This window comes from Elephas maximus, chromosome 3 (genome assembly GCF_024166365.1).
Source record: "Elephas maximus indicus isolate mEleMax1 chromosome 3, mEleMax1 primary haplotype, whole genome shotgun sequence".
Classification (NCBI taxonomy): domain Eukaryota; kingdom Metazoa; phylum Chordata; class Mammalia; order Proboscidea; family Elephantidae; genus Elephas; species Elephas maximus.
Window position 1 is genome coordinate 101,154,241 of NC_064821.1, and position 14,650 is coordinate 101,168,890.

The 14,650-nt window shown below is 40.8% G+C and overlaps 1 protein-coding gene and 1 pseudogene across 1 annotated transcript in view; both read right to left on the bottom strand.

The window, feature by feature from the left end:
* Nucleotides 1-14,650, bottom strand: part of DAB1 (DAB adaptor protein 1) — a 474,069-nt gene that overhangs the window by 137,349 nt on the left and 322,070 nt on the right. The window lies entirely within an intron of this gene.
* On the bottom strand, nucleotides 3,187-7,947 carry LOC126073242 (succinate dehydrogenase [ubiquinone] iron-sulfur subunit, mitochondrial-like; annotated as a pseudogene).

Genomic DNA, 14,650 nt, shown 5'->3' on the forward strand with positions numbered 1-14,650 from the left:
TTGCTAATAAAATGCAATAATAAAACTGGGAAAAAAAAAAAAAAAAGAGGGTATTCGACTTGCATCAGAACCAATTTATGACGGAGTCGAAGGAATGGAACCCCCTCGTACGTCAGGGACTACCTGTATAAAAAAAAGCCTCCTTTAATCCTCCCCAACAAACCTGGGATGGTGTGTAAATATAATTCTTTACATTTTTAAATGAATAATCTGGGGTACAAAGAGGTTATGTAATGTGCTCTACATAACACAGCCAGTAGTATCTCCCACGTAGGATTGTTTTGAGGATTAAAAAGTTAGTGTACATAGGTGGTGGCATTGCAGTAGGAGCTCAGTAGGTTGTAGTGTCAGTTAATGTTGTTGTTATTAACCTTATTATAACTAACAGCTATAACTCATCCACAAGGTTGCAGTACTGAGCCCAACACTGTTGGGGATATTTAAACTGAGGCTGGATGGCTGCTGGTGGACCATTTGTCTTCACTGGATCTATACCTTTTCCAGCCACTTGATTCTCTTAAACTATTTACACACAGGGAGGGGCAGCCTCCTCCCTGACTTCTTCAGGCGCCAGCACGTGCTTAATCCAAACAATGCAAGATTTATGGCATTCCTTTATTTGAGTTGATTCCAATGTGTCAGCAGATATGAATTGCAACATAAAATAATTACACTTGAAAGTGAAATGCAGGCCTAAGGATTCTGGTTTGCTGTTTTTTTTAAATGCCAGCAATTTCTGAAAGGCTGGATTTATTTAGTGCCGATTCCCCCTCTTCTCGAGCACTTAGAGACCTCAGCATCTAGGGACGCTATTCCAGCCACCTTTCTTACAGACTACTTTATCAATTACCCTGACAGTTATTCACACGATCCATGAATGTGCTTTATAGTTGTCGCTTGTGTTCTGTAGACAAGGTAATAAAATGCATAATGCATCTTTCTTATCGGTACATCCTAATGGGTGGTACAAGCCAGGGACTCTTGAATGGGAACCTCTCAGATGCGTGACAGAACCAAAGGAGCCTGAATTTATATATAAAGAAATTAATGGGGTCTTTAATGCAGCACAAGAAGGGGGTTCCCACAAGGAAGATTAGCAATTAGGGCAGGAAGAGGCCTATTAAATCATCTTGTCCATCCACAAACATGTGGGCTGTTCCCTGCAGCAAAACCCCCTTCCAGGTTAAATTACCTAAGAGATAGGGATTCTGTGACTGCCCTTGGGAAACAACTGACTGCCCAATCAATCTCCCCATTCCAAGTCTTTTGATTACATGGCAAGAGATTGGGAAAAATAAAAAGCAAACACAAAGTGACTGGATCCCAAGGAAAATTCGGTATCGGCCTCTTCCCTCCCCCGCCCCCCCCCCCCCACTTCTTCCTTTGCCTACCTCTTTTCAGTCTTCGAAAATCATTTGTAATTTAAGAAATGCTATTTCAGGATCATTTAGCTGCATCTACCTCCTCTGGTTCTCTTTTAATTGTGGGTAAAAGGCGACAGCAAATAAAGACTGACATATGAAGGGAGTATTTTTGGGTTGGGGCTCACAAAATTTGGGTTTGAATACTGCCTTGGAATTTACCATGTGTGTGGTCTTAGGAAGGCCCCCACTGCTCTCTGAATTTCCTTATCTATACAATTAGTCTTAGATATTAATAACAGACAATTTCTGTATTCACTCACTTAGTTGCTTTTTGTTTGTTTTTAGTAAGTACTTACTAAGTGCAAGGTATGTGCTTAGCACTGCAAATACACTGGTGAAAATACATGGTCCCTGCTTTCAAGGGGCTTAAAGTATAGGAAAAAGGGTATACTGTCACTAAACACCTACTTATAACATTTTTTTTTCAACTTTCGTTTTTTTTTTTAATTGTGTTTGGTGAAAGTTTACACTGTGAATTAGATTCCCATTTAACAATTTCTCTACATACTGTTTAGTGACATGGGTTACATTTTTCACAATGTGTCGACATTCTCATTATTTCCATTCTGGCTGTTCCATTTCCATTAATCTAGCTTTCTCCTCCTCCCACCTCCCCCCACCCCCTTTGCCTTCTCATGTTTGCTTTGGTAAATGTTAACCATTTGGTCTCATATACGTGCTTTTTTTTAAAGAAGCACAGTACTCACAGGTGATATTGTTTCTTTTATGAGTCAATCTGTTATTCATCTGAAAGGTGACCTCTGGGTATGGTTTTAGTACAAAGTTTAAAGGGTATCTTAAGGCAAAAGTCTCAGGGATTCCTCTAGTCTCTACCGGTCCAGTTAAGTTTGGCCTTTTTTAAGATTTTGAGTTTTGTTCTACATTTTTCTCCCATTCTATCCGGGATCATCTACTGTGTCCCTGGTCAGAGCTGTCAGTAGTGAGTGGTAGCTGGGCACCATCTAGTTCTTCTGGTCTCAGGACAGATGAGGTCGTAGTTTACGTCGGCTATTAGACCTGTAGACTGCTTTCTTCCTTGAGTCTTTGGTCTCTTTCTTTCTTGCTCCAGAACAGTACAGACCAATAGTTATATCTTAGATGGCTGCTCACAAGCTTTTAAGACCCCAGACGCTACTTTATGTAGAACATAAAGTTTACGGATTATGTTATGGCAACGGACTGAGTTGTCCCATGAGACTATGGTCTTAAGTTATAACACATTTTAATAAGTACTATAAAGAAGCAACTTATATAGAAGTATAGATAAATATAGATAAGGGTCGCTATGGGTAGGAATTAACTTGATGACAATGGGTTTGGCTTTTGGTTTACCCTAGGTTGAAACAGAGCCCTGGTGGTGCAGTGGTTAAAAGTGCTCAGCTACTAACCAAAAGGTTGGCGATTTGAACCCACCAGTGGCTCCTCAGGAGAAAGATGTGGCAGTCTGCCTCCTTGAAGATTTACAGCCTGGGAAATCCTATAGGGCAGTTCTACTCTGTCCCACAAGGCCACTATGAGTCAGAATCAACTCGATAGCAGTGGGTTTGATTTTTTTAACCTAGGTTGGTGGGTTAGGGAAGAATTTTTTTTTTTTTTTGGGTTAATAAAGTAGAATAACATTTATTTATTTCTTAAAGAGTTTGATTATACATGCTGTATTCACGGAAAATCAAGACCTTGAAGGAGCTCAGATTAGATATAAATGATGTTTAGTTCCGAGCTGGTCACAAGTCATGGAGGAAAAAAAAAAGCATGGAAACAGTTAAGCAGAAGCTTTCTTCTCCTTAGAGGCTGCCACCATTTTCCTGATTTCCGCTATAGCTTTTGCTGGATTCAGACCCTTGGGACAGGTCATGATGGTGTGGCAATGGCACAGACAGAAAGGGTCCTGCAGCTTGGCCAGTCGCTCCTCCATGAAGTAGTTTCTGAAGTCAATCATCCAGCCACGGCCCACATAAGAACCTCAGGTCCCAAATACTTGTCTCCATTCCACCAGTAGCTGGGGCAGCTGGCGGTACAGCAGGCACAGAGAATGCACTCATACAGCCTGTCCAGTTCTCACCATCTATGGACTGCACATACCACTTCCTGCCTTCCTGGGATTCATTCTTCTTCATCAAATAAGGCTCAATGGATTTGTACTAAGCATAGAAGTCGCGCAAATCAGGAGCAAGATCCTTTATCACGTACATAAGTGGAAGAGGGTAGATTTTTGAGACTCTATAAAGGTTGGTGTCAATCCCACAAGGATAAGTTAGATTGTTGCCTCCATTGATGTTCACTGCATAAGATCCACAGATACCTTCTCTGCATGAACTTCAAAAAGTCAAGGTAGCATCAATTTCATTCTTAATCTTGATCAAAGCATCCATAGGACCACATTTATTCTAAACAATTTTGTAAATCTGCATGCGAGGTTTATCCCCAGTAGATATCCCACCAGTAGATGGCAAATTTCTTGATTTGGGGAGTTGCAGCTGCAGCTGTTTGTAGCCCATGGCAGGCCTGCAGCAGGCTCTGCCAAGGGTTGGGGCCAGGAACCCGCACCTCAAGGATTCCTGCTATCTTGGCTCCTATCTTGGCTCCTGACAGGGAAGAATTCTTGAGGAAGTGGTACCTGAGCTGTAGGATAAGCTGGAGTCAGTCAAATACAGGACGGGGCAAAGAGAAGGTGAGGGGGTATGGTGGGGAGAGAAAGGGGAAGAATGTTCTAGGCAGGAAACAAAACAAAAAAGGCCACAAGCCTTTGCAAAGGTGCAGAAAGCCTGGCACATTTAGAACTGAAAGTGGTTTTCTTTGGTTGTGGGGGCAGCTGAGATGAGTTTGAGATCATTTTCTCTCCCTCTCTGAGATTTTCAGTTCTGTGATTCTCTTCTCTGCACCGTATCTCCATATTCTATCCCTATTTCACCAACATTCCCCATATGGATCAATTAAATATCACCTACTTATTTAATTAAAATAATTCCCCCTGCTTTCTTTTTCAGGTCATTAATAAGAGGCACATATGTATGAACCTGAAGTGAGGCGACCTCACCATGATTTTGCTGATCACACTGTCATATGCTTGGCCGCTAGATTACGAGTCCTGTGGAGGAAAGGAGTTTCTCTGACTCATCTTTGCACACCCACCGCCTGGTACACAGTGAGTGCTCTGTAAATTTTTGATAAAGAATTTTTAATTTTACAGGCGAAGGTATCAGGTAAAGAAAACCAAATGACTTCTCCAAGCTGATGATGAGAGTGTTGGATTTTAAGGATGGATTTTGACGCCCTATGGAAAATTTAACCTTAACTCCCCCAGTGATTTTATATAGCTTCATAAAAAGACAAGTGAAGGCAGGTTTGTACAGAAAGTATGCTGAGGCTGGAGAAATGACCTCGAGTTTTAAGGTGCATTCAGCTGTCAAAAACACCTCATCTGAGCAGCAGGAACTCAGTAGCACTGTGGGTCAAAAAGCAAGCTGGTGAGGGCCATGGGGCTACTGGAGCTGTCCCAAAAGAGGCTACAGTGACATCTCATTATTTCAGATCCCACTGATTCTGAATTCGGACAGAAGCTGGGCTACATTCCCTTTGCTCACTAAACCTCCATAAAGTATGCAGAGTTATTAGAATGAAGAATATCAAAAGGGGAGCTGGTTCACTCACAAATATTTGCTGAGTGCCAACTTAACCCTTCTCTCATGACCAGAATAAAGTACATCATCGGGGAGCATTTTATAATCTGCAAAGAACTTCTGCATTCATTCTTTCTCCCTCAGTCATTGCCACAGACCTCTGAAGAAGGCCATGGTCCTCCCCACTGCCATCTTGAAATTGAGAAAACTTAGGCTCAGAGAAGTGAGATGACTTGTCCAAGGTTGTTCAGCTTTATATGAAGGAATGAATAAATAAATTTTATTCTGCTTGAGAGTAAAAGACCAGACCTTAAATCATAATAATAAAAAGCTTCGATATTTTGCCGCTTGGTGACATTTATGTATATACGGAGAATAAATAATATTGCCCTAAACATAAAAAACAAAAAACAACCAAACAAAAAACACCCATTGCTGTCGAATCAATCCCAACTCATACCAACCCTATAGGACAGAGTAGAACTGCCCCACGCAGCTTCCAAGGCTGTAAGTCTTTATGGGAACAGACCGCCACATCTTTTTCCCATGGAGCGGCCGGTCAGTTTGAATTGCTGACCTTTTTGGTTAGCAGCCGAGCTCTTAACCATTGGTCCACTAGGGTTCCTTGCCTTAAACACAGGCCAAAGAAAGTGTATGACCAGCAGTAAAGTGGTGATCCAGAGTTGATCAGTAAAGTCCTGTGAGAAATTCAATTTCAACCAATTCTCAATGTCCTTTGGCATCACTCAGATCTGTAGGTAAAGCCAAGGAACCATTTGTCTCATCAGTATAAAAATGACACTGTACAATTTTATCATTGCCCAGTAATGAGCACTATAAGCAGGTTCTGAAATTAAAAGAGCAGCATTAAAATAAAGTTTAATATCAAAGAGATTAAAAATTTACTTTTTAAATAAATGGTAATACTACTTGCTGGCAGACATGTAGTGAAAAAGACAATATCATATATTTGGTACTACAACTTTTCTAGAACACTTTGATAAAAAAAAATAAAAAGATGAAAAGCTTAAAAAATATAAATACCTGCTGATCTAGTAACTCTGGAATCTAACTGAAAAAATAAAAATGTGTACAAAGGTGTGCCCAAAACAGAAGATACAAAGATAAAGACACAACCTGCCTGGTTAACGATATCAAAACCAAACAAACCCGTTGCCGTCAAGTTGATTTCAACTAATAGCAACCCTATGATCCGGTGTTTAATAAATAAATAATGGTGCATTAGTATGCTAGAATACCAAACAGAGATTGAAAATGATTGTCTTAGTTATCTAGTGCTGTTATAATAGAAATACTGTAAGTGGATGGCTTTAACAAACAAAAGTTTATTTATTCTCTCATAGTATAGGAGGCTAGAAGTCCAAATTTGGGCTGCCAGCTCCAGTGGAAGGCTTTCTCTCTCTGCCGGCTCTGGAGGAAAGCCCTTGTCATCAATCTTCCCTTGGTCTAGGAGCGTCTCCGTTCAGGAACCCCAGATTCAAAGGATACACTCTGCTCCTGGTGCTTTCTTCTTGGTGGTAGGAAGTCCCCACATTTCTCTGGTTGCCTCTCTCTTTTATACTTCAAAAGAGATAGACTTAAGACACCCTGAATCTTATAGATTGAGTCCTATCTTATTAACATAACTGCCACTAATCCCACCTTGACAACATCATAAAGACAGGATTTACAACACACGGGAAAATCAGGTCAGATGACAAAATGGTGGACAATCACACAATGCTGGGAATCGTGGCCTAGCCAAATTGACAGCCATTTTTGGGGTGACACAATTCAATCCATGACACTGATGTAGAAAACCATTTAATAAAACTACAGATGTGGGTAAGTAAAAAGGTGGTTAAAAAGCAGCATGTACGGCATAATGCTAATTTTGGAAAAAAAAATATATATTCGTGTAAAGGAGACTGGTGATACATACACCACAACACTGAGTTTACGTCTAGGTAGTGGGATTTCAGATAATTTCTATTTACTTCTTTATAACTCTTCTATGTTTTCCAAATTTTCAGCAATAAATATATGCTACTTTTATAAATTGGTGGTTCAGTGGTCAAATTCTTGTCTTCCATGCGAGAGATCTGGGTTCAATTCCTGGCAAATGAACCTCCAGCACACTACCACTCCTCTGTCAGTGGAGGCTTGTGTGTTACTATGATAATGAAAAGGCCTCAGGGAAACTTCCATATTAAGACAAACTAGAAAGAAAGGCCTGCAGATTTACTTCTTAAGATCAGCCAATGCAAATCCCATAAAGGCAATGGCCCCATCATATTGTACATGGGGTCAACATGAATTGGGAGCCAACAACAGCAACACTTTTATAAATAGAAAAGGCATTAAACATTAATATGGATCAAAACCAAAAAACCAAACCCGCTGCTGTTGAGTCAATTCCAGTTCACAGTAACCCTACAGGACAGAGTAGAACTGCCTCATGGGGTTTCCAAGGAGTGGCCAGTGGATTCAAACTGCCAACCTTTTGGTTAGCAGCCTAGCTCTTAACCACTGCTGTTTGACTTTGGACCAGCGATTAATGTCTCTGAGCTCCAGTGTCACCACCAGTAAAACTGCTTGTATAATGTATAACTTATAAGATTAGTGTGAAGAGGAGTTGTAAGAAAAAAAAGTACAAGTATTTTAAAAAGCTACCAGTTCTCAAACATTGAGAGTCTCTTTTTATCACTGTATCAGATGAAGAAGTTTTTGTTAAATGCCAGGGTGGTCGTATGATAGGCTAAAGATAAGAGAAAAAAAAAAAAAAAAAACACAGGCACAGACTTTGACAGCATCTAAATAAACATGAAAGAGTATGCGCCCCTATTCACATGGGTGAATATATCACACTGCACCGTCAGAGGCGGGAGATGACGCATCTCCATGTCTCAGAGCTGCAGACACTCTCATCGGAGTCATTTATACAGAAGATGAAGTAGCTTCTCCTCAAAAATGAGCTTATGACTGTCTTGAGTTTAAATAATTGCCAGGAAAATCTTGCTTTTCAAAAATTTAAATACACATAATTTCAAAATTGTCTGTACATCTCTTAGACATCATAGAAGATTCAGACCTCAGTCTCTGGAGGTGCTAGCATTTTTGATTTAAATACTGAGGCCATGTTGTCCTGGTAATTTCTTGCAGATTTGAAAATATACTGATTTTCTAAACAGCTGAAGAAGTCAAATCCATTCCTGCAGGCAAATCCCTAAGCTCTGTGACTGAGGCAGCTGGAGGAAGGGTGAGCATTGGAGGAGCGGCGACCCTAACAGACATATTTGCCTGAAGCCATAGTACAAGGCTGCATCCAGCTAAGATGGCTGCACAGCGCATCGGACACTGACCGGGTCTACCAGACAGACCGTGCAGCCCCAGCACGGTCATCAGAACTGTGAAGTCACTGGTCTTTGTCCCTAGTGCCTAGAGCTTTTCTTTCTCCACGCATCTCCATGTTCACAGCCTCATTCAGCAGAATGGGGTCGTTGTTGTCAGCTGCCATGGAGTCAGCTCCTACTCATAGTGACCTCAGGTATGACAGAACAAAACATTGCCCATTCCTGCGCCATCTTCATGATCATTGGTATGTTTGAGTGCATTGTTGCAGTTTTTGTGTCAAACCAGCTCATGGAGGGTTTTCCTTGTTTTTGCTGACCCTCTACTTTCTACTTTACCAAATATGATGTCCTTTTCTAGTCATCACCTACATAGTTTATAGTGTGAATGTGAGGCCTGAATGAGTCAATGGTGTGTGTGTTACTCAGCAAAGTGACACTAGCATAGTCGATTTGCTGATCCCATGGTCGTCCTCTCAGCACCCTTGCTAGGCTAACCTTCTCTCTCTCACCCTTGGATCAAAATGTGCTTGCATGTGCTCCAAGACTCACAGTACCCAGGGATCGGAGCTCTGAGGTGCAGACTCCCCCTTCCTAGAGCAGGGTTCTCAAGAAACATTTCCTAGTTCCTACATTCCCTTTAATTTGTATAATGTGGTATACTTGTTTTATAGCAGATTACACTTTACATCTTATAAGTTGTAGGTGCCTGAAAACGTCTTTGGGGAAAAAATGTATAGCGATAGAAAAAAGTGAGTGTATCTATTGCACATGGAAGCAGGAGAAAAGGGATGGAAAAAGATAGATGGAGGGGAGAACGAAAAAAAGGAAAATGGAAGAAAATAAGTTATCTACACATTAAGGTCATTAATAATACCAGATGTTAAGGTCTAATACATTATATGCAGCCTTTAATACGTTCCATATAATCCTCTACTCATCTAGAATTTACAGGAACCCTGGGAAGGGCAGATGTGGTTGAAATAAAGTGACTTATGTCATTCAAGCCCACTGAAAGAGGGGCTGGAGCTTCCATTATCTTCTCAGGGAGATTACAATTGACAGAGATTAGATTTAGCCCCTCTACCCCCACCCCCACCCCCACAATGGTCAGAGGTTTTAGGTGGACAATGCTAGACTAGGAGGTGAACCAGAGGCTATTTGACTTCTACAATGAGAATGCAACACAAGTCCACAAGTATCTACTGGGTGCTCAGGACAGGTCAAGATGGAGCATACAAGAAGGACCAAATATGGACCTTGCCCTCATGTCACTCACAGTCTAGAATCTGTGTTTGTTTCTTTGTTTAAAAATCTTTTAACCTTTCACATTTGCAAATAACCAGGGCATAGAAATGCTTTACTGGCTAAGCAAAGTTATTCCTAATCCAAAGCAGGGTAGCAAAATGTACAAGAATTATAGTCAATAACTATAGTACAAAAGAGGAAATAATGACAAAGTAAGCCAGGAAATTACTGAAGTGTTTTGTTCCAGGTAACATGTAAAGCATACTCACGCACCAGTTTGCTTGTTTGAGCTGGCAAACTTGGGTAATAGAAAACACTGTGGTGAGTAGGACATCCCTTACTCAGTGAGACATCTTGACAATTCATTGAAACTCTCTGAACCTCAGTGTCATCTTCTATAAAAAATGAGATAATCTCTCTATTTTGCAAGATTGTTATGAGGCTCAGGTAGTTAATTACTGCTCTCACACTCCAGAGAACACTGAGCTGCTGAGAGGCTTGGTAATTTATAAAAGTATTAAATGAGATGTATGGAGAGAACTTAGCAAAACGCCTGGCACAACAGTAAGTCCTCGATACTGTGAGCTCTCAGCATTATTCCACCACCCATCGTCAGGTTGTTGTACTGTGGTGGTTTGCATGTTGCTATGATGATGGAAGATATGCTGCTGGTATTTTAAATACCAGCAGGGTCACCCACGGTGGACAGGTTTCAGTGGCGCTTCCAGGCTAAGACTGAGTAGGAAGAAAGGCTTGGCAATGTAATTCTGAAAATTAGCCAATGAAAATCTTATGGCTCACTGCTTGATACAGTACTGGACAATCAGGTTGGAAGGAACTCAAAATACACAGTGGCCATAACAATGGACTTGAGCATACCAAGATGGTGACGATGCCACAGGACCAGGCAACGTTGTACATGGGGTCACCATGAGTTGGAGCCAACTCAATGGCAGCTAACAACAACATTGTCACCATTATTATCATCCTCACTGTTATTATTAGAGTTCAACCTGCACACTTGTAATTGAGTGAAGGTTCAAATTCAGGCCCTCTGACACCAAATCTAGTCCCTTCTCCAGTAGCCACCAGATTGCACTCCACGCATTTCCCCAGACAGAACTGTCTCCAAACTAAAGGTGAACTTTAGCAGGCTCTAGCCTTGACCCGGTCTCTCACTCTCATCCTTTCTTCTATAAACCACAACTATTAACTCAGTTCCACCTCAGGATGCCACTGCAAAGTGCTTGGGAGAAGCACAAAGAATCATCGTATCAGTGCTGCATCTAATTACAGTATCACCATTTCAATACAAAGAGCTCCCGTAAGGAGTGTCTTGGTAAAAATAGAAGAGCCTATTAAATAACCAAGGCACAGCCCCTGAAAATGAGTTTTAAATTAAAATTTAAAATAAATTGGCAAGATAGAAAAACAATAAAGAGTAGACCTCATATAGGCAAATCAGCCATGTAAATAAAAGCAGAGACACCCAGACACCTCTGATTTATCAAGTGTTAACAGCCTCAGGAATCTGGATGAGAATTTTCAAAAGTGTCTTTCTCCATTATTCAGTTGACCCTCAAAACTACAGGAAGCTCCCAGAAAGTGTTACCTTCTGTGATTTACAACATGCACATGTCAGAGACAGTTTTGCAAGGACAAAGATCCTATGTAGGGAAATGCCCTGACCTTGCTTCACTTTTTCATTTGCCATAGCCATTGTTACTTTCTAAAAAAGCATAGATATTTGTTTGTCTATTGTTTCTTTTCTGTCTCCCTGCATTAGAATGTAAACTCCACAAGAGCAGAGACCTTTGTTTTGTTCACATGTATATACTAATCCCTGAGAACACTTCTAGCACATAGTAGGCAATTAATAAATATTTCTTAAATGAATGAATGGGTAAAAATAAATATTCCTTAAATGAACGAATGGGTCAAGTGTCTTAACTTCCCTGAGTCTCAATCACCTCATCTATGAAATGAGGACCATAATACTTACCTAATGTGCTTGTTGCAAGAATTCAACGAGAAAAATGTATGTGAAACAGTACAGTGTTTGCACATCTGGTACAAAAGGCAGCAATAAATAATGCAATTTCTCAAAGATGAATATTTACCTTCAAAGTTTATAAAACACACTTTTACAGCTATCCCCAAAAGTCAGCCCCCAAGAGCAGCAAAAAAAGGGCCTAGAAAGGAAGAACCAGAGATCTTCACCTGGTGCTCATCCCTCTATTTTACAGGGCTTTTTGATACATCATAGAGTCAGAATGAGAACATTAGAAGAATTCACAAAAATTATTTGAAACAGGGATATGCAAACTACAGCCCGTGGGCCAGCTGCTTGTTTTTATAAAGTTTTATTGGAACATAACCATGTTCATTCATTTATATATTGTCTATGTTTGTTTTGGAGAAAGATACCACAGGGAATTGGAACCAAACCACATCAGGGTCAATTCGCAACTTTGCCATTTGCTGGCTATTTGACTTGGTGCAAGTCACTGAATCTCTCTGAGCCTTATTTCCTCATCTGTATTATTGAAATAACAATATTGAGTTAGTTGAGTTCTTAGGGAATTATATTAAATGAGACCAAACATGTAAAAGAAGCTAGCACAGAAAATATTACCTTTTCTCCTCCTTAAAGACCAAGATTAATACGATGATCTATTATGAGAAAGACAATACTTTCTTGTTTACCAAATCTGCCAGAAAATATTCACGGTCTCACGTTCCAGGGTAACATGGACATCCTTCTTTCGCTGTCATGAACTACAGATCTGGTCCCCTAAATGATCCTAATGAGGCAGCTTCCTGACAGTGACAATTTCTAAGAATATGTTGGTTTTGAGCTATAAATTGATTTTTATTGTGATAAATTAAAATCCAATATCATCCAACAAGATAGTAAACATAGAGAGGCTCAATTTATTCCCTAGATCCTTAGTTTCTTTGATATTAAAGTTGATCTGGGGCCACTGTGTGGCCTATGGGAGCCCTGAATATTAAAGATAACATCTACAGGGATGGCACAGAGAGAAAAGACTGTGCCGAGAAAAGAAATGCTGAGTAAAGAAATGGAGAACTCTTCATACTTCCTGTGTTGTGAGCATCAGAGAGTGAACCAGATGGGTCCAGGGATATGCACAAGTTTAACCAGTTGCTGCCAAGTCAGTTCTGATTCATGGTGACCCCGTGTGTGTCACAGTAGAACTGTTCTCCACAGGGTTCTCAATGGCTGATTTTTTGGATGTAGATCGCCAGGTCTTTCTTCCAAGGCACTTCCAAATCACCAAACTTTGGCTCACCAGTGAGCATGTTAACTGTTTGTACCACCTGGAGACTCTGATTCCCAAGTCTAGGCTTTTGCAAATAATTTGCTGGGAGGTCTCGGTCTTCGCCTCCTCTCTTTGGGTTCTAGGTTTCCTCAGTTGTAAATGATTGAGTTAGCTGATGCCTAAAGGCCTTCCATCTCAGACATCCTGTGATTGCCTAACTCTGAAGCATGTAAATTATTCCTTCCGACTTACTACCTAGATGGCAAAATTTGCACCTGTTGTATGTAGCATCCTGGTCTCAAACATCTGGCCCAGACAATTAGCATTTCATTACAAGCTGACATTATTTCCTTGCCCCCTCCTTCCCTCTCTCTTTCATTCTATCCCTCTCTGACTACCTGCCTTTGCCATTCAATAAAAATCTCTAGGACATGCCGGGGCCTATGCTAGACTCCACAGAAACAGCGATGGGCAAGACAAGGTACCTCAGGGGGCTTGTGCTCTGATGGGGATGTCAGTCAGGTCATGATGTAGGAGATCATGTGCTCTGACAAAGGTGAGCAGAGGATGCTCTAGGAACACTGTGAAAGGATTTCTTACTCCTGCTTAGAGGACAAAAAAATGACTACACAGGAGCAGTAACAATAACAATTAATAACATAACAGTATTTACTACTTAACTCATTGCCATCAAGCCAATTCTGACTCATGACGACCCCAAGTGCTTCAGAGTAGAACCGTGCTTCATAGGGTTTTCGTGGCTGTGATCTTACAGGACTTTCTTCCACGGTGTCACTGGATGGATTCAAACCACCAACCTTTTAGTTAGCAGCTGAGAGCAGGTCCTCATATCCTATTCTACAGCCTTCTTGTCTCCTTCCCTGGGATCAGTTTCCCTTCCTCTACCTCAGCTGCTCTCCCTCAACCCTGCCCAAAACATCCAGTTAGAACTGAAGGGAAAGAGAACCTCTTTTTGATGACACACAAATAAGGTGACACCTGGTTTTCATTAAAAAAATAAATTACTAAATCACCCTGAAATTTAAGTGCAGGCATTTTTTAAAACACAATTGTTGTTGTTGTTCAGTGCCATCAAGTTGATTTCAACTCACAGTGACGCCATGTGAGAGATAGAACTGGCCCATAAGGTTGTGGAGGCTGTAATGTTTATAGGAGCAAATTGCCAGCTGGATGAGTTTGAACTGCCAATCTCCTGGTTAGCAGCCGAGCGCTTAACTGTACAGTCACCTTCCAAAATAGTTACCCACCCATTTCTAGGGACAATACTGACTTGTTGGCCACTCTCTATTTCTCCCTTTCTATGCCTTAGTTACTCTGTGTACATTTTCTGATTCTTAATCACTAAGTCATTTAATTTTTATGCATTAAGTATTACCGAGTATCTGCTACGTACAAGGCTTTGTGATAATAGATACACAGTGGTGAACAAAAAGATGTGGGCTTATTCATCTCTGAGTTTCCAGGACATAAGACAGTGCTTGGGACACAGTAGGAGCTCAATCAATATTTCCTAAAGGGAAAAATAAATGAACACACATTCTCTTTTAGGCATTTGTGCATTTAGAAATACTGTTTGCTCTTCCCTCGCTTACTGATTTACTTACCTGGTACTATCTCCAACTCACTCCTCCACTGGCAAGCCAGTGTGTGCTCTTCTCAGACCTCTGTCCCCTGAGCACTGACATCTCTTTGTTCACACCTCT